Raw genomic sequence first — 20,681 nt, forward strand, 5'->3', positions numbered from 1 at the left:
GAATCCCATGGACAGAGGAGACTGGCAGGCTACAGTCCATGGGTCAAAAAGAGTCAGACACAACTAAGAGACTGAGCATACACACACAATAATATTGTTGATATAACATACATATAACAAGCACATCAAATTCATAATTTCATGAATACTGCTTAAGGAAAAATTAAACTTGTAACACAGAGAGTTAATTTGCTGAAAATTGTTAAACAATCATGCACGTTAGAGGGTAAGACAAAGATAATAAAGAAGGCACATATAGGAATAAAGCTTGAGGAACATTGATGGAATGAAAAGAGCAGAAGCTGTTGGGTTCCCATTATTTTACATATTAGCTGGAAGCCTGCAGGCAAATTACTTAACCTCTCTGAGCTGGGATTGCTTATTCCTACAATAAGGAGAGTGAGTTGCAGAAAGGTTTATGGAGTAACTAGGATAGGACCTAAAGGGCTCCATGGTAAGAATTGTTCTTTAAAAAACTCACATCCACTATCATAAGACAAAGATGAGTCTATTTAAAAAAAGTTGCCTGGGCTTCCTTGATGGTCCAGTGGCTAGGACTCCATGATCTCAATGTAAGGAGCTTGGGTTCCATGGGGTTGGAGAACCAGATCCCACAAGAATGAGGATGCCACGTACTGCAACTAAGATCTGGTGCAGCCAAATAAATATTTTTTTAAAAACTTATAAAAAATAATAAAGAAGTTGCCACCAACTCAGAAGAGAAACTTCATTAAATGTGATAAGCCAAAGCAGGTAGTCTATTGGATAGAAAAAGTGAAAGTGAAAGCTAGTTAGTCGTTCAGTTGTGTCCAACTCTTTGCACCCCCATGGACTGTAGCCCCTCAGGCTCCTCTGTCCATGGGATTCTCCAGGCAAGAATATTGGAGTGGGTAGCCATTCCCTTCTACAGGGGATCTTTCCGACCCAGGGATTGAACCTGGGTATCCTGCATTACAGGCGGATTCTTTATCATCTGAGCCACCAGGGAAGCCTCAGCCTACTGGATAACTTCTCACCAATTGTTTTTCTTCTCTTTTTTCTGGTTATGCCACTTGACATCCTGGTCAGGATCTTAGTTTCCTGACTAGGAATCAAACCTGGGCCTCGGCAGTGAAAGCACTGAATCTTAACCACTGGACCGCCAGGGAGCTCCCTTGGCAATTCTTAAAGTTCAACATGTTCATTTGAACCTACTCATCTGAGCTTGTTTGTTAAGGCCCCAATCATATAATGATGGAGTCAAGTAGCCAAATCTTATATACTGCTGAATAATTGATGCTGCCCTCGAACTCTAGAAGTTTCTAAACCTCTAGAGATTAAGCCAATGGGAAACTGCTCTTTGCCGACCCTTACAATGTTTCCCTCTCTCTCTTTTCTTTGGCCAACTGGAAGCTCATAGAAATGTAAATCTCAGTGCTAGAACTCTATTACCCGATGAACTACTTGCTCCTCCCCTTCCTCTACACTTTCTGTGCTAATGTGCACTTTCCTTGCCCCTGACATTTTTTATTCTCACTTTACTTTTGATTACACAGATTCTCATTTCTTTGTGCATGCAACAAGAAAGGAAGAGTACCCAAGTGTGTTTGTCAGCTTGGGCTTCCATAACAAATACCATAGACTGTGTGGCTTAAACAACAGATACCTATTTTCTCACAGTTCTGTCGGCTAGCAGCTTGAGATCAGGGTATCAGCACAGTCAGATTCTTGTGAGCTCTTTCCTCCTGCCTTGCAGGTGGTCACCTCCTTCTGTGTCCTCATTTGATGGGGGAGGTGGGGGGGGAGATAAAGAGCAAGCCCTCCTTTGTTGTTGCTCAGTCACTAAGTTGCGTCTGACTCTTTGTGACCCCATGGACTGCAGCTCGCCTGGCTTCCCTGTCCTTCACCATCTCTTGGAGCTTGCTCAAACTCATGTCCATTGAGTCAGTGATGCTATCCTACCATCTCATCCTCTGTTGTCCCCTTCTCCTCTTGCCCTCAGTCTTTCCCAGAATCAAGGTCTTTTCCAATGAGTCAGCTCTTTACATCAAGTGGCCGAAGTATTGGAGCTTCTACTTCAGCCTTGAGCCATTTATTAATTTTTTAAAAATGCATTATTTTTGATTGCATTGGGTCTTCCTTGCTGTGCTCTGGCGTTCTCTAGGTACAGCGTGCAGGGCCTACTTATAGTTGTGGTGCCCAGGCTTCTCATTGAGGTGGCTTCTCTTGTCGCTGAGCATGGGCTCAAGGGTGCAGGCTATGTAGTTGTGGCTCGAGCGCTTCGTTGGCCCACAGGATGTGGGATCTTTCCGGACCAGGAATCGAACTGGTGTCTTCTGTATTGGCGGGTGGACTCTTTACCAATGGACCACTAAAGAAGCCTGGACTCCACCTTTATTACCTCATCTAACTTTAATCACCTCCCAAAGGCTCCATCTCCAAACACCATCACATTGTCAGGGAGGGGGCTTCAATATAGGGATTTCAGGGTGGACACAAACATTCAATCTACAGTATTAAATAAACAAGCAGATAATACAAGTCACATCATCTTTTGCCAGGAGACAGCAATTTATCATCTGTGTCCCACAAGAATTCCTACACCATCCAAAAGCCTTTCTTGGATCAGTCACTCTAAAACCAGGTAGACATGCTAGCAGTGGACAAAAATCTTGGTTGTCATACTGAATCAAGCATATACCCTTGGTTGTTCCTCAGTCATCATGGATTCATAAAGGATGAGCAGGATCTTTTGATGGATAATTTTAGTGAGTTCTCTTTCTCATTCTGGTTGGTTGCCCTGTGTGTAGGTAACCTATAATGGGAGCCTACAGAGTGGCAGGCAAGGATGTTATCATCTCATCTGATCTCACAATAATCCAGAGAGTATCAATTGTTACCCCCACCCTACTTTATATGTGAGAAACTGAATCTCATTGAAACTTACATAGAGCAAGTAACCAGTCACTGGGGAGTCCCGATTTGAACCCAAGTCTGTCTGAGTCCAGTGTGTTAGTTGCTCAGTTATGTCCGACTCTTTGCGACCCCATGGACTGTAGCCCCCCAGGCTCCTCTGTCCATGGAATTCTCCAGGCAAGAATACTGGAGTGGGTTGCCATGCCATCCTCCAGGGGATCTTCCCAACCCAGGGATCGAACTCGGGTCTCCTGCACTGCAGGAGGATTCTTTACCATCTGAGCCACCAGGGAAGCCCAATGGAGATGTTAATGAATAAAATAGACTAAAAAACCCCACATTTATGACTTACATTCTAGTTATAGAAGATAGGCAACAAACAAACAAATAAAAAAGTAGTGTATTGCGTGGTGAAAACTTAAAAATAGAACAGGCAGGGGGACAAGGTTACTGGGTTGGAAGAAGTCATAACTGAAATGACTTTAGTCAGGAAAGGCCTTACTGAGGAGACAGTTAAGCAAAGATATGAAAAAGATTCAGTTCTATCAGACTGTCATTAACTCTGAGGGCCCAAAACCTCAAGAGAGAGGGACTTTTTTTCCCCCCCAGAGGGCCTTCTGTTTTGAAAAGCCATTGTGTCAGGACTTCTTCTCTTATAAGTGATACAAAAATAGATTCAAACTGACTTAAGCAAAAAAGTGGGAATTTATTAGCTCAGGAAATTGAAAAGTCCAGGCCAGCTTTAAGGGTCAAAGAATGTCATTAGGCCACAACCGATAGGGTGCAACTGCAAAACAAGGACCTTCTTCATTTGTATCTGTCTTATTCTGTTCGAGCTGCTATAATAGAAATATTGATGCCATAGACTGGGCGGCTTATTTTGTTTATTTTTGGTTTTGCTGGGTATTCGTTGTTGCTCACAGGCTTTTCTCTGGTTGTGGTGAGCTTGTTTTGGTGCTCAGGCTTCTCATCTCGGCGGCTTCTCTTGCTGTGGAGTGCACGCTACTCTAGGCACTCAGGCTTCAGTTTGCTGGAGCGCAGGCTCAGTAGTTACGGCGCATGGAATCTTCCCGCACCGGGGATCGAACCCATGTCCCCTGTATTGGCAGGTGGATTCTTATTTACTGCACTACCAGGGAAGTCCAACTGGGAGGCTTAAGCAGCAGACATTCAGTTCTCTCAGTTGTGGAGGCTTAGAAGTCTGAGATCAAGGTGCTGGCAGGTCAGTGTCTGATGCGGGCTAGCTTCCTGTTTCATAGATGGCTGTCTTCTCACTGTGTCCTCACACGGCAAAAGGAGCAAAAGAGCTCTCTGGAGTCTCTTTCATAAAGGCATTGAGCTTTACCCATTGATGAGGGCTCCACCCTCATGCCCTAAACATCTCCTAAAGGCCCCACTAACTGATACTGTCACACTGGGGTTAGGATTTCAACATATGAGTTTGGGGCCGGAGTACAACCATTCAGTCCACAGCAGTATCTCTGCTTTCCTCTGGTGATTTTTTTTTAAATAGTAGAGCTATATATATATATATACACATATACACATACATATATATATATATATACTACATACATGGTTTAGCTCTACTATATATCTATATATATCTATATATCTGTATATCTATCTATCTATATAGTTGCTTTGAGGCATGTGTGATCCTAGTTCCCAGACCAGGAATCGAGTCCCCTGCATTGGGATCATGGAGTCTTAACCAATGGACCACCAGGGAAGTCCCTCCTCTGTGGTGACTTCATTCTCTAGCTCTGCAAAGAGGAAAACTGGCTGCTCTCAATTCTAAGTCAACATCCTGCCAGGTGAAAACCCAGAAGGAAAGAGAGGGTGTCTTTCTATCTACAATGCAAGCAAAAGTCTCACTGGATATCACTGGGTTGCAGACTCATCTGGACACATAACTGTGATCCAGAAGAGAACACAGCGCTCTGATTGGCTGGGCCTGGTCACCTGCCTGCCCTTGGCGTCCGTCATTGGGAGAGTCAGCTTACTGACAGCAGGGAAGGGCGGGGCTCAGAGGAAACCTGGGGTGTTTCCGGAAGGAAATGAATGACTGCTAAGCAGAGAACGCAACAAGTATTTGGTATAGCTCTGATTTTAAAATGATTTGTGTTATTCCATTGTGTGCAATGTTGATCCAGTGAGCTCCATGCCCAAAGGATGGTTCAGCAGAGACTTCTTCCCAAGAGATGGCCTGTGGATAGTTGTTTAAACTTATCCAGTGGGACTGGTGGTTTCTGGGGTCTCTTGCCACCATACGGATGTATGGGCAGCACACTCATGGGCAGTCAGCCCCTGGAGGATGGCTGGCTGTGTGGTTTTGGCTTGGGACCTCCTGCGTTTCCTCTTGTGGTCTTCAGAGAGCTGCCACATCATCACAATAAGTGCCTGACATCATCAATGTTACCAGTTTGTGGCTTTCAAAGTCTTATTCCACTTAGATGGAACAACACGTTACCGATTGGGTCTGACAACCTGCCAAAATCTTAGTCCTAAATTCTGAAAACAGAGCCCACCACTTTATTTTTTCTTATGATTATTATTTTTAAAATGTATTGTTTATTAATTTTTGGCTGTGATGGGTCGTCATTGCTTTGCGTGGACTTTCTGTAGTTGCGGCGAGTCGGGGCTCCTCTTCACGGCGGTGTGCAGGCTTCCCATCGCAGTGGCGTCTCTCGTTGTGGACCATGAGCTCTAGAGCACGGGCTCAGTAATTGTGGCACCCGGACTTAGTGACCTGAATGGGAAGGCAGTGCAAAGCGGAGGGGATATACAGAAATGTGTTACCGAGCCTAGCTGGCAGCGCTCGCCCCAGAGAGGCCAGTAAATCCAAGGATGAGGTGTTGAGACAAGGAATATGACTTTATTTGGAAAGCCAACTGACTGAGAAGATGGCAGAGTAATGTCTCAAAATAATCATCTTGTCAGGGTCTGGATGCCAGGTTCTTTCATGTATTAGAGATGGGGGGAGGTGAGAAAACAAAGTAAAAAAGCCATTTAATCGTGCAAGTATCTTCTAGAATGGCAAGCCTCAGGCAGGGGAGCTATGTTCATTCCTTCCTTCCTGCCATCTATAGGTGGACAGGGTTCTGAACGAAAACACTTTAGCTTACCTGAACGAAAGCACTTTAGTTTAACAGTCAAGCAAAAGGGCAGGATTCTCTGTGGCAGGCCATTTTGTATGAATATAATAACAAAAGCAGCCAAAGAAATAGATATAGCATGAAAGAGTCAAAATTGACTCTTCTCTGTTTAAAAAAAAAAACTTAAAATAAATTATAGGAATATCTTATGATCATGAAAGTGAGGAAGGAATTCTCAAACAAGATACAAAAAGTTAAATCATAATGGAAAAGACTGATGGATTCAACTATATTAAACTAAAAAACTTCATCAAACAGCAATTTGAAAAAATGAACAGCTAAGACACCAAAGAGGCTTCCCTGGTGGCTCAGCGATAAGGAATCCATCTCTGGCTCGGGAAGATCCCCTGGAGTAGGAAATGGCAAACCACTCCAGTTTTCTTGCTTGGAAAGTTCCATGGACAGAGGAGCCTGGTAGCCTACAGTTCATGGGGTCGCAAAGAGTTGGACACAACTGAGCAACTGAACAAGATCATCAAAGAAGAAAAGGAAGAAGCTAGCATATGGCCTGGCACACAGTGGAGCCTCAGAAAAATTTTTTCCTCTTCCCTACTCCCTTTTATCAGGAGGCCATTATCATTCTCCCTTGGAGTCGATGTTATGCAACTTACAGATAAGCCTGTCAATGAAGAGGAATGAGCAGGTCAGGCAAGTCAGCCCTGGGGCATAGCTGGGGGCTGTGCAGTTGAGTAGAAGGCGATAGGGTTTGGAATTAGACTGGGCTTTGAATCCAGAAGGCCTTGGGAAAATAACTTAAATATCTCAGAGTCATTTTTCTCATCTCCAAAATGAGAAAAACATCTATTGCTCTTTATGGTTGTCGTGAGGATAACTGAAATAATGTGTGTGAGAACCTGGCACACTGAGGTCTTCAGTAAGTCTTAATTCTGTTTTTGAAAGTCACTAATGCCTAAGTGAAACCTGATTAGCAATCAAGAAACTCATATGAAAATGCCCAGAGAGAATTATCTGGTTTTCTATAGACTGGAAAGCCCAGACCTTTCCCCTCTTTGCTTGTGTGATGTTTTTCGTTACTTTGGAGGCTGGGCCAGAGGAAACAAAAGGTGGCCAAGCAATCTGTCATGTGTAAAGAGAATGCTACGAGACAGGGGTGGGAAACCAAGTAAATAAAAAGATAAGATCCTTGTCCTTGAGGAGCTTCTGACTTAAGAGAAATGAAACATGCAAAAGAGGCAATTTTAAAAACTCATGAACAAAAAATAATAGCCTGTTTGCCAAATGCTAAGGTAGAGTGAAGGTGTGACCAGAGCTGGGTGTGAAAAGTCAGGGAGATTTTTTTTTTGCCTTTTTTTTTTCCTAAAAAAAAAAAAAATTATTTATTTGGCTTCACAAGATCTTTAATTGTGGCACGTGGGATCTAGTTCCCTGACCAGGGATGGAACCCTGGCGCCCTGCATCGGAAGTGTGGAGTCTTAGCCACTGGACTATTAGGGAAGACCAGGGAAGTTTCTAAGGACAGAGATCAGCAGGGAGAAAGGGCCCCAGCAGAAGCCCAGAGAAAGAATGAAACATCACCTGCCTGTCCATATACCTACACAGAAGGAAAGATTGTATGGAGATAAAGAGATAACAAGTCAAGAGGCTCTTAGGCAATTGAATGAGGTCAATCAAGTCAGTGTTTTGACCTGTTACTAGTGCTGGTAACCAAAACAAATCCAAACAGTCTCCCCAGACAGACTGGTTGGAAGAACAGTTGAAACTCTCATCCATACAAGGTGGGGACCATCCCTGTGGTTTTATTGAAGTGTGAATTTTCTGGCGATTATTACAAGGCGGCAAGGCTACCTTTCTCTGGGTAGGGTTGCACTGAACAAGAGCTAGAAGTCTCTTCAGTCAGTTCAGTCACTCAGTCGTTTCCGACTCTTGGTGACCCCATGGACTGCACCACGCCAGGCTTCCCTGTCCATCACCAACTCCTGAAGCTTGCTCAAACTCATGTCCATGGAGTCTGTGAGAAGTCTCTTAGGTGCTGTATTTCAGCCTAGAGCAAATCATGGTGTGGCCTCTTATTGGAGTTTAGGTCACTGGATTGTTACCCTCACAGTCCAGGACAGAGGATGCTGAAGACAAGGTTTCTACTTCTGGACACTGGTCTGCAGTTTCATCTTCCCAAGCCTGCCGAAGCTTCTGAATACAATTTCCTCTCTGCTAGTCTCTACAACTAGGTGACATCATGGCATGCTAGTTCTGGGCATATGGCTCTGTTTCTTACTGGCTGGGTAATTTAGGCAGCTAACAATAGGAACCTTGATGCTGGGAAAGATTGAAGGCAGGAGGAGAAGGGGATGATAGAGGATGAGATAGTTGGATGGCATCACCAACTCACCGGACATGAGCTTGAGCAAGCTCCAGGAGATAGTGAAGGACAGGGAGGCCTGGCATGCTGCAGTCCACGGGGTTGCAAACAGTCGGACACGACTGAGTGACTGAACAGCAACAACAACTATAGTGATGATCTGAATACGTTGCAAACGTTGAAGATACTATTGATTTGGTTCCAGACTGCAGCAATAAAGCAAATATTGCAATAAAGCGAGTCACATGAAATTTTGTTTCCCAGTGCATATAAAAGTTATGTTTATACTATGTTGCAGTCTGTTAGTGTGCAACAGCATTATGACTAAAAAGAAACACATTCCTTAATTAAAAATTGTTGTTATTTTTTAATCGCTAAGTCACGGATCTCCTAAATTAATCCTTTAATATTCTTATATTTTTATTCTTGTTTCCATTTCTATATTTTTATTGTATTTTGGGGGTGATTTCCTTTTCTTCTCTGTGTGTGTTCAGTCTCTCAGTCCTGTCTGACTCTTTTGTGACCCCATGGACTATTGCCCCCCAGGTTCCTCTGTCCATAGAATTTCCCAGGCAAGAATACTGGAGTGGGTTGCCATCCCCTCCTCCAGGGGATCTTCCTGACCCAGAGATCAAACCCAAATCTCCTGCACTGCAGACGGATTCTTTACCACTGAGCCACCAGAGAAGCACTAAATTAAGATACTTAATTGCTAAAAAATGCTAACCATCATCTGAACCTTCAGCGAGTCATAAGTTTTTGTAATAGTAACAGGAAAGATCACAGATCACATAACGAACATAATTATAATGAAAAAATTTGAAATATTGCTAGAATTACCAAAATGGGACACAGTTACATGAAGTGAACAAATGCTGTTGGAAAAATGGTACCAATAGACTTGCTTGACGCAGGGCTGCGGCAAACCTTCAGTCTGTAAAGAATGCAGTCTCTATGTATGAAGTGCAATAAAGTGAGGGGCAATAAACGAGGTATGCCTGTCATGTAATTCTTTTCTATGATTGCCGGGCAGTAATTAATTTAAAAGGCTTAGCCCAGTGTCTGGAACACAGTAATCACTTAACTAAATAGTTATTTTTTAAATTATCTTAGACTAGTTTAGCGTTTGGTGTAGTTGGCATACTGCTTTTCTCTAGAGCAAAGAGGACAGATTTATCTGGCCCAAAATGAACTTGAATTTAGGTTAAATTCAGGTATGATTCAGGGACTTCACAGGTGGCGCTAGGAGTAAAGAACTGGCTTGCCATGAAGGAGACATAAAAGATGCGGATTTGATCCCTGGCTTAGGAAGATCCTCTGAAGAAGGAAATGGCAACCCACTCCAGTATTCATGTCCATGGGAAATCTCATGGACAGAGGAGCCTGGCGGGCTACAGTCCATGGGGTCACACAGAGTTGGACACAACTGAAGCGACTTAGCATGCACACACATGAACTGCACTGCGTTTGTTAACCTTCAGTATGACAGATCAGGTACCACTGGAGACAGAAAGACTCCACACTGGCCGTATCACTCACTAAATATGTGTCTTGGAGAAAGTTATTTTACCTCCTGCCTCAGTCTCCTCAATTGGCAATTGTAGTTCTCAAACTCTTGTGAGGATTAACTGGGATGAATGGAACACATCCGGCTTAAAGAAGTACTTAAATTTATTTTTTCCTGTTCTTCAGTTTAATAAAAGTTAAACTGGGATCTAGAGCATTGTCAGCAAGTCTTGGTGGTATTCTCCTGCTCCTTTATGGTCTAAGACAGTTCGGAAGAAATTACGGAGAAGCAAAGGCCTGCTTGGTAAGGAGAAGGACTGAGTGGGTGAATATATTTGATGCTTGATGCAATCCCAATGAATGTAATGACTGCAAGTTTCTCTAGACAGATGAAGACATCATGTAGCCTACTTAGGTAGCAGGTTTCAGAATGAATTGCCTTGGCGGTGTTCCTAGGTTGTTTAGATAAAAGATTGCACTTAGAACCTAGGTCCCCATCTCTGGCCCACAGCTAGCACACGAAAGCCGCTGGATTCTCAAGGTTTCTGCTCCAGGAGGTTGAGAGGATGCAGTTCTGTAGCCCTGGGCTGGGAGTGAAGATGCCTGCCTTCTGGTTCCACTCAATGCTTGCCCATGGGCGTGTCACTTCACCCTGGGGTTTCAGCTTCCAACTGATATTCTCCAAATTCCTTCCAACTTCTAGTATCTTGTAATTTTACGAACGTGTGAGTTGTTTCCTGGCTACGGGATACGGTCTTAATGGACCCAGGCAATGCCAAAATGAAATTGCCTCATTTTGTTATGAAATTCCTCTGACTTTCTAAAAGGGGAAGGGAAGAGTTCTGTGAGGTTAATAATGAGGATGAGCAAATACATCACTAAATTCAGGACGCAGAGTCTGGCCTTTAATGACTTGGAGGTGATGTCCTGTGATACCTCCAATGCTCTTGCCCCACAGCAATCTGATTCTTCTTGGTTGGGAAAGATCATTTTAAATCTCTAGCTGAAATTGTTCTCTTACATTCAGAGCTGGTTTTCAAGCCATGTCATTTCGGAGAGGCTTCCCTCTGCTCTCAGACACCCAGCTGGGGCAGTCTGCGACCTCTTTCCACTTGTTACTGTGGATGGATGCGTCAGAGCGAGTCGAGTCATGGGGAAAGCATGAACTCTCCTACGTGCTCCCCAATCAGGTCCCCTCAGGGCTGTTTTCTCTGGAACCAAGCTCAGTCACTTGCCAAACTGTCCAAACAGAGATGTCTCTAAAGTTTTATGAGGTCTCTTTGTTCCCAGGTGAAGCTCTTTGCTGTGTTTATAAAACTGATAGAAAGCTTCTTCTGCAAGAAGCCACCCATTGAAGGGTGAGAACTGGCCACCCAGAATATGACTGGGAATTTTCTAGCATAAATATAATCAGCCATTTTTACATTTTTAAAGTACATTGAAGGGTGAGAACTGGCCACCGAGAACATGACTGGGTAGCACAGATATAATCAGCCATTTTTACATTTTTAAAGCACATGGCCATTGATAAAACCCCTTCGCACGTCTTGGATGACCTTATTGGCTTCATGATATCTATACTTGGTAGGTATTAGTAAACTCATTTAGCAGAGGAGCAAAGTGAAGTTTAGGGAGAATACATTTTGCTCAAAGCCAAAATGGAGTGGATCTGGGACTGTAAAGCCAGCCTTCTGATCCATGAACAAAGCAGCACCAGGAAGTCAACTCAAGTCCACATCCCCACAGGAAGAATCTATGAACAGCTCAGTTCATGATCTCATGACTCATGGGTGCAATTTGTTTGCCAATACCATTTTTATGGAGGTTTAGTCATTTTCCTGACACTCTCTGTCTCATGCAGATCTAAATTAAGTAGATAAGATACTGGGACTGCTCTTAAGAAGACTGCATTCCAGAGAAACAATTCAAATGGGAGAACAAGCTGAATTTTGTTTTTTGTTTCAACTGAAGGCAGAATAAAGGAGAGGAAACTAAAAAAAAAAAGTTCTTATAGGAACTTGTTGTTCCACTAAGGCAAGAGGAAATCATCAATACATTCTTTCATTCATCAAATATTAACTAGGCATCTATTATGTGTCAAGCTCTGTACTAGCAGCTTGGGATACAATGAAATATAAGACTTAGTTCCCACATGAAGTAACTGATAGTGCCATGGGGAGACAGAAAAGTCAATCAGACACTGCAAATAGCTGTGATAAAGATTCCAGGAGAGATATATATGTGAAGTTTATGGTACACCAAGACAAGGAGGCCTGACAGAGCAGGTAATATGACCCAAATTGTAAAGGATTAATAAAATCTTGCCAACTAAATAAGGGGCAAATTATCATTTCAGAAAATCATCATCAAGGGACTTCCCTGGTGGTCCTGTGGCTAAGACTCCGAGCTCCCAAAGCAGGGGCTTCAGGTTTTGATCCCTGGTCAGGGAACTAGATCCCACCTGCTGCAACTAAGACTCAGTGCAGCCAGATAATTTAAAAAATTCACCATAAATATCAGCACCATCCCTGCTACCATATAGTTATACTTCCTATATGCCAGACACTGTGTAAACATTTAGACATGAACTTATCTGATCCTTACAATAAACCACAAGGAAGTTTTGTGACTATCCCCTTTATTCAGATGAGAGAAGTGGACAGAGAGATTAAGTGACTTACCCAACATTACGCAGCCAGGAAGTGGCAGAGTCAGGATCTGAACATGGGCCATCCAACTCCAGAGCCCATGGGGATGCCCACAGAGGAAGGCCCCGCTGGTGCAGAGCTGAGCAGGTATGTGTAGGTGATTGTGTGAAGAACCGGGAGCACAGAACACAAACTGTGTCTGCCTTTGTTGTCCTCCACCTTACTTTTCTTACCTCTCCTCTCATTTTCTCACTGTATTCTTCTTTTTAATTTTTAAAAAATTAATCAGCTAATTAATTTGGCTGTGTCAGGTTTTAGTCGCACAATCTTTCGTTGCAGTGTTTGGGCTTCTCTAGTTGTGGGTTTAGTTGCATACGGGATCTTAGTTCCCCAATCGGAGATGGAACCCGAGTTCCCCTGCATTGGAAGGCAGATTCTCAACCACTAGACCACCAGGGAAGTCCCATGCAGTACAATTTTAAGCGCACAGCTTGAGCTTTTGAACCATACCAGCAATGCAGATTTAGGCAGTGCATCTGCAAAAATGCCAGCCCATGGTTACAACCCCTTAGAGACAGTTGTCTTCTCTTCTTTCCTTCTGACTCAGCTGAGCATCAAGACCTCACTCTCTGCTGTCCAGGGTGGGTATTATGGGAACGGCCTGTTCACTTCAGTTTCACCAGTTTTTGAAAAAGTGCCTGTGGAAGCTCTGGCAATCCCTGGCCTGCCTTGACTTCTGTCCCCCTGAGAAGCCAGTAAAATCACAGCTCATTTTCACAGCTCAGATGATCCAGACCAACAGATGCCTTCAGAAGAAAAGTGATGCTTACCCTCTGCTTACTTCTCTGAGTTCTTGCAGCCTTTTAGATTTAGGCCTGGAACTTTTTTTTTTTTTTCAATATTTTACCTCTTCTTTGATGATTTTGTGGAGATGAAAAGAAAATTTATCCAGCATGCTTAGTTATTTTCAGTAGGAGCGTTCATCCAAATGACTAGTCCTTCAATTACAGGAAACTCAAAGTTCCAGGACTCACCCAGCTTTCACAGCAACCTGATGATGGAGCTAACCTGGGTTTTTCCATTGAGGCACATGTGATTCGGGGAGTTTAAGTAACTTGCAGAAGGTCACACAGCTAACAGATAATGGGGCCAAGATTCCAACCCAAGTTTCTCTAAACTAAATCTTTATGTTTCTCTCTCCACGTTCTCACATTTACCACTCACTAGCTGTCTGACCTTGGGGAAGTCATTCTACTTTCCTGTTCTTAAATTTCTTTATTTACAAAGTGAAGGCTGTATTGGGCTGGCCAAAAAGTTTGTTCGGGGGTTTCCATACTATCTGAGACATAAACCTGAATGAACTTTTTGGCCAGCCCAGTAAAATGCTCTACATCAAAGGTTGTGCAGATGTAGATTTCGGCAAGATTCAGAAAGAGAAAAACAACTATCATATCCTAAAGCGTATATATGGAATCTAGAAAAATGGTACTGACGAACCTATTTGCAGGGCAGGAATAGAGACATAGACACAGAGGACAGACTTTTGGACACAGCAGGGGAAGGAGAGTGTGGGATGAACTGAGAGGGCAGCACTGGAATGTACACATTACCATGTGCAAGACAGACAGTTAACAGGAAGCTGCTGTGTAACACAGGGAGCTCAACGTGGTACTCTGACAACCTAGAGGGGTGGGATGTGGCAGAGAGCTGGGGAGAGGTTCAAGAGGGAGGGGCCATATGGATACTTATGACTGATTCATGGGGCAGAAGCCAGTACAATATTGTGGGCTTCCCTGATGGCTCAGATGGGAAAGAATCTGCCTGCAATGCAGGAGATCCAGGTTCAATCCCTGGGTCAGGAACATCCCCTGGAGACGGGAATGGCTATCCATTGCAGTACTCTTGCCTGGAGAATTCCATGGACACAGGAGCCTGGTGGGCTACAGTCCATGGGGTTGCAAAGTTTTGGACACGACTGAGCAACTAACACACTTTAATTCAATATCATAAAGCAATTATCCTCCAATAACAAATAAATTAAAAAAAACAGTTATGCAGATGAAATGACTTGATACATGCAAAGACTATGCCTTGCACATAAAAAGAACTTACTACATGTCTGTGGTGGTGATTATTATTATAGTTCTCTAGGGAAGTTGTGCTTGTCTAGAATCTGGAAGTTTATGACTTGTTTAGAAGAGACACTTGTCAATCTCTTTCTCACATCCATGAATTCACTTTTTACGGGCTGCCCCTTGTGCCTGCAGCCTCCGACACAGTATATATTTAGGTCTTCTAGAGCTCTGGGCCGAGGCCATGGGTGTCTCTGCAAGTTCGAGTCCTATTTTCCAAAGGGAGGATTTATTTCCTTTCTGGTCTCTAGGATAAGAGAGGAGGCCTGTCTGAGTAAATGTTTTGTAGTTACAGGATTTGTTGATCTCATTTCATAATTTGTTCTCCTGTTTTTGAAGTCTTCTTCCTTCCAGCCTCCAGACACACAGTGGATATGTTTGAAAACAGGGATTTACTATTGTGAAGGCTCTACCATTAGGCCTTTCCTCTCCCAGACTACAGGACTCCTACAGCATTAGTCAGTTGTCTCTCTTTTTCTTTTTAAGCTTTAGCTACCTCTTCAGAGACTTCCAGACTCTCTCTGAAAAAAGAGAAACAAAATTCAGCCGAGTCAGAGTTATCCATGAGATGAATATCCATTTAGTACCTGCCGTGAGGCAGGCACTCTATGTTGGCATTGTGGAGGGGATGGGGGTAACCATAACACAGTCCTACGACAAGGGAAAAAGTGTATGGGGCCACAAATGATGTTTTATTTAACAACAGAAGATTGTCATAAAGCCACATTTAGGGACAAGGTACATTGAACAGCTACTTGGGTTGGATGCAAGGAAGTCAGAGGGGTGAAAGGGAAGTGTGTGGATGTGTGTATATGTTTTATAATTGGTGTTAGGACCCCTCTTAGGGATTCCCTCGTAGCTCAGTCAGTAAAGAATCTGCCTGCAATGCGGGAGACCCGGGTTTGATTCCTGGGTATGAAAGATCCCCTGGAGAAGGAAATGGCAACCCATTCCAGTATTCTTGCCTGGAGAATCTCATGGACAGAGGAGCCTGGCGGGCTACAGTCCATGGGGTCACAAGAGTTGAACATGACTTAGGGACTAAACCATCATCATCACCATCAGGGTCCCTCCTGGGAGGCTAATTGAGTGGTAACACTGTACATGGGATGAGAATGAAGCCATGGTGGGTTTCAGGTTCAGGAAAAATGGGGGAAAATGACAGGAGACACATACATCCAGTTAGAATACAAAGATTCTCACAGAGTTCCTTTAGGTTAGTTTAGTTTTCTTTATATTCCGCATATAAGTGAGATCATGTGGTATTTGTTTTTGCCTTTCTGACTTATTTCACTTAGCATAATGCCTTCAAGATCCATCCATGTTGTCACAAATGGCAAGATTTCATTTTTTAAATAGCTCAATACATATACCACATTTTTTCACCCATTCATCCGTTGATTTACACTTAGGCCTTTCCATATTTTGGCTAGTGTAACAATGCTGCAATGAACATAGGAAGCAGACACCTTTTGAAATCAGCGTTTCTGCTCTTCGGATAAATACCCAGAAGTGGACTTAATTCTCGGATCATATGGTAGTTCTACTTTTAATGTTTTTGAGGGACCTTCATGCTGTTCTCCTGGAGAAGGAAATGGCAACCCACTCCAGTGTTCTTGCCTGGAGAATCCCAGGGACGGGGGAGCCTGGTGGGCTGCCGTCTATGGGGTCGCACAGAGTCAGACACGACTGAAGTGACTTAGCAGCAGCAGCAGCATGCTGTTCTCCACAGTGGCTGCACCTGTTTACATTCCCTGGAATGGTGTGCAAGGATTCCTCTTTTTCCACATTCTCACCAACACTTATTTCTACCAAGATATAAATTTATTGAAATTTTTAATACTAATAATCCCATAATTTAAAAATGTTTATAATTTTGTATATGTGTGTGTGCTTAGTTGCTCAGTCGTGTCCAACTCTTGTGACCCCATGGGCTATAGCCTGCCAGGCTCCTCTGTCCATGGGATTCTCCAGGCAAGAATATTGGAGTGGGTAGCCATTCCCTTCTCCAGGGGATCTTCCTGACCCAGGGATCGAAAGCGGATCTCCTATATTGCAGGTGGATTCTTTATTGTCAGGAGCTACCAGGGAAGCCCATCATGTTGAAGCTCTGTTTTCTCTGTATTTTTTTTTTAATTGGAATGTAATTACTTTACAATGTTGTGTTAGCTTATGCCGTACAACATCGTGAATCAGTCATATGTATCCATGTATCCCCTCCCCACTGCGCCTCCCTCCCACCCTCTCATCCTGCCCCTCTAAGTCAGGTCCCCCAGCAGCGTCTGGTGAGTACCCTAGGTATGGAGAGACACTGACTGCATGCACTCCCTCCCTGTCATCTTGGCTCCCTGTATTTCTTCACCTTAACGTCTCCAGTTAAATGGTTGTGAGGTATGTCCAAGGCAGTTCTTCTTTGCGTTACTTTGAGAGAAGGGATGAGGGAATCAATACAGCAGGATGAGCAACAGAAAAAGGAGAGTGGGATTTCAACCCTGGTGTCCAGGAGGCAGCAAAGGAAAAAACAACAGAAAGCAAATGAGAAATCCAGAAAGTCACTGAAAGTAGTGGGGAACGCCTCAGGAAATGCAAGAGAAAGCAAAGGCCAAGGAGTAGGAAACAGATAGAGGCTGAGAGTCCCAGTCACCGGCAATAAAGGGACTAAGAGAGTCCCAGTCGGAGATGGAGGCGTTTTCCAGAAAGATGAAAGCCTGTCATGTTGGAAATGAGACGGAAGCAGAGGGCGTGATGGAGTGACTGCTGTGCCATGGTTCATGCGATAGATGCCAACTTAGGTGAGACTATTTGAGTAGGAGCTAAGAGGAAACCTGTTCCTTCTCCATGGGCAGACAAATGCTGCAAGCTTGGAAATAATTCCAACACAGACCTCTTAAAAAAACACGAAACAGTATGTGGAAGTGGACTTCCAACGATTTACTAAGTGCTCGGGGTTGCAGCTGGGCTGAGCTGGAAGTCCCTGTAGATTTGTGTGCAGTAAATTTTTTACCACAAAGGGGAAGTGAATGGACATCAGTTGAGTAGCACAGTGATGCCATGAGAAGGATACTATTATCTCCATTTCACAGGTGAGCCCAGAGATGGAGTCTAAGGTGACAATACATTATTCATTCATGCCCAAAGTCACACAGCTGAGAAGTGTGAAGCTGAGAACCCCAGGCTTCCCATCCTTAAGCCTTACCACTTACATCATGCTGGGCATTATTTCATTCTGGAACTCTCACCCAGGGCCACGTTCTTTATATACTTTCTCTGAGCTATAACAGGATCCAGCCATGCACTTAAGTGTCAGCATGTCAGCATTTCAAAAACTTGCCACTTCCACATGACCCTAACACCTAGAGCTAAAATTGGACAGCATCTCAGAGCCCAAGCGGTTCTTTCCTTTTCTGATGATTTCATGAGGGTGGGGGGTGGGGCTCGGATCCCCAAATGGGTAGAGTTCAGATTAGGAAATGTGTCCTTAACTGGCACTAGGGTTTGTTCTCACATATTCTATCCTTGTATTCATAGTCTTGTTTAAGAAGTATAGACCCCAGAAGCAAAAAAAAATAAATCTGTAGGTTTGCTTTCTGCTATATTGAAGAATGATGTGATATAATTATATCATCGTCAAAAAACACTCGACTATGTCTTCTGTCTGAAATTATTGAAAACAGAAGTATAAAAAGAAAGGAGAGTAGAAGCATTTTCAATAACAGTATCAGCTGTTTTGGGGAAGGGAAGTGACATTCACAGTGAGCTTGTTATGTCTCGGGTACTTTATATTATGTTACTTACTTCTGGGAGGGAGGTATTAATACCCTCACTTATAGATGAGGAAGCTGAGGTTTAAGGACATTACAAAAATAGTAGGTGGCAGAGCTGGGATTTGAACCCAAAGACGCTTGAATCTTAACAAGGCAGTGTGCCAGGTTTTAAGAAGGAAGTCTGGGGATTAAAGGAGATAAAACCATTAAAGAGTGATCTTTAAGGGGCTTAGAACAGTACCTGGAATATAAGAAGTGTTCTATTCATGTTAATTACTGTTACTGGCATTATTATTATCAGAAGACCATCTGAAAAACCATGCTTTGCAGAGAATCTCTGACACATGCATTTCTCAACCAAATCTAGCATATCCACTAATACCTGGACATATGATACCTGGAGATTATGCTGATGATAACGTCAGTCTGTTCTGTTCACAGAGTGATGCTGGCTCTGCAAGCTTTCCAGTGTCTCCATTCTTGGAGGTAAAGCATTGTCAAACAGGCTTCCAGAAAGCTGTTGACTTGTCCTGGCATAGACAGCTGGAAGGAAAGATAAAGGAATTGCCTTAAGTTCAGAGCGCTGGTGGCAGTTTTTAAAAGGCAAACTCTGTCTGTCCTTGTGATTACAAGAAAACAGTCATGGGTCAGAGATAAGAGACAGAAGGGCCGAGGGAGTTGAGAAAGGCTTGCCTGGAACTCTGTCTGCCTGACATGTTCTGAGGTTGGGGAAGATGTGGGGGGAGCTTATTGCTGAAGATCCTTCCAATTAAGGTAAGAACAGAAGGAATGGCTATATTTAAGGACTGTAGAATCGAGTTCAAATTTATCTCAGTTTTCACCTTTAAAACTTGCTCCATGTGGGCTACCAGCTTGCTAAACCATTTAAAAAACAAAAAAAAAACACAAAAAACTTAGGGACTTCCCTGGCAGTCCAGTGGTAAGGACGTCTCCATCTAATGCAGGGGGCATGGGTTTGATTCTTGGTTGGGAGCTAAGAACCCACGTGCCTTGCAGCCAAAAAAATCAAAACATAAAATAGAAGCAGCATTGTAAAAAATTCAACAAAGACTTAAAAAAAATGGTCCACATTAATAATAGTAATAATAATAATAGTAAAGTTACACCAGGTTGATAGGGCCCCTACTCCTTCCTTCGTCGGGGCCTTTGCTTATGCTGTTTTCTCTGTTCCCCTTTGCTGGAGCTCCTCCTGTTTTTCCTCAGGACTCTGTTCAACACCATTTCCCGAAAGAAGTCTTCCTGAACTGCTGCCCCATCTCCCTATCTCCCTACTCTGGGTTAAGCGCCCCTTCTCTGAGCTAGATAAGACCCTGGGCGTACTTCTCTACCTACATCACGCCTCACGTCACTTTGATCTCTTGTTATGCACTGACAGTATCTGGTACGGGCCTGACTTTCCTTTTAGACCAGAGCATCTGGGCCTTCTGTTGTTCATCAACACAGTCACTGGTGTGCAGGAAGCTCCCAAGAAGGAGGACTTGGCTCACACTGCATCTGAAACAGGGTGAACCCCTCTTGGTGAACTATGCAGACAGTAGCTGGAGTCACACGCATTAAAAAAAAACCCTACCTTCTCTTTTTCCTGCCCCACCCACCTTGCCCAGTACTCTCTCTAATCGCCATATCCTGTTTTGAGAAACAAAAAGTTACCTTGAAAGGCAAACCTGAAATCTAAACATAAAAAGCGATGACAAAATGACCACAGATGATGAGGTTGAAAGACTGGGTGATGCATTTTATCTTTTCTGGAAGGCAGTCTTCCTTGGGCCTCCCTGATGTTGCTGCTATTCATTTCATGTCCCTTTAAGTCAACAGCCATAAATGACGATGGATGCTGGCTCTCAGCAGTAGACTGCCTCAAGCTCATCCTCCTTCCAGTTCCAAGCTGGGATCCAAGCCTGGTGTGGGCTGCGGTATGCAGGCTTTGAACTTGCCTGGCACATGTATGAAACAGTGTGATCCAACTGGTAGCAGAAATTCCATGTTTATGCAGAACAACATCTGCAGATTTTATCTCCAGTTACAGTCACACTTGGTATTTGAAGAATGAAATGAAGCAACCACAGAAAGAGATAAAATGGCAAGTATCCTCTGTCCGGACTCTCTGTAGCTGTTGCAAATACAAATAGGCTTCACAACGAGAAAAGGAAAATAGGAAGATTGGGGGCTAGGGGGAAGACAGAGATATGGGCATTTGTCTATCAGAGCTGGCATATATAATTGGTCCTGTGTGAGCTTTG

This window comes from Giraffa tippelskirchi, chromosome 12 (assembly GCF_054371585.1).
Source record: "Giraffa tippelskirchi isolate mGirTip1 chromosome 12, T2T-mGirTip1v1.2.pri, whole genome shotgun sequence".
Taxonomy (NCBI): domain Eukaryota; kingdom Metazoa; phylum Chordata; class Mammalia; order Artiodactyla; family Giraffidae; genus Giraffa; species Giraffa tippelskirchi.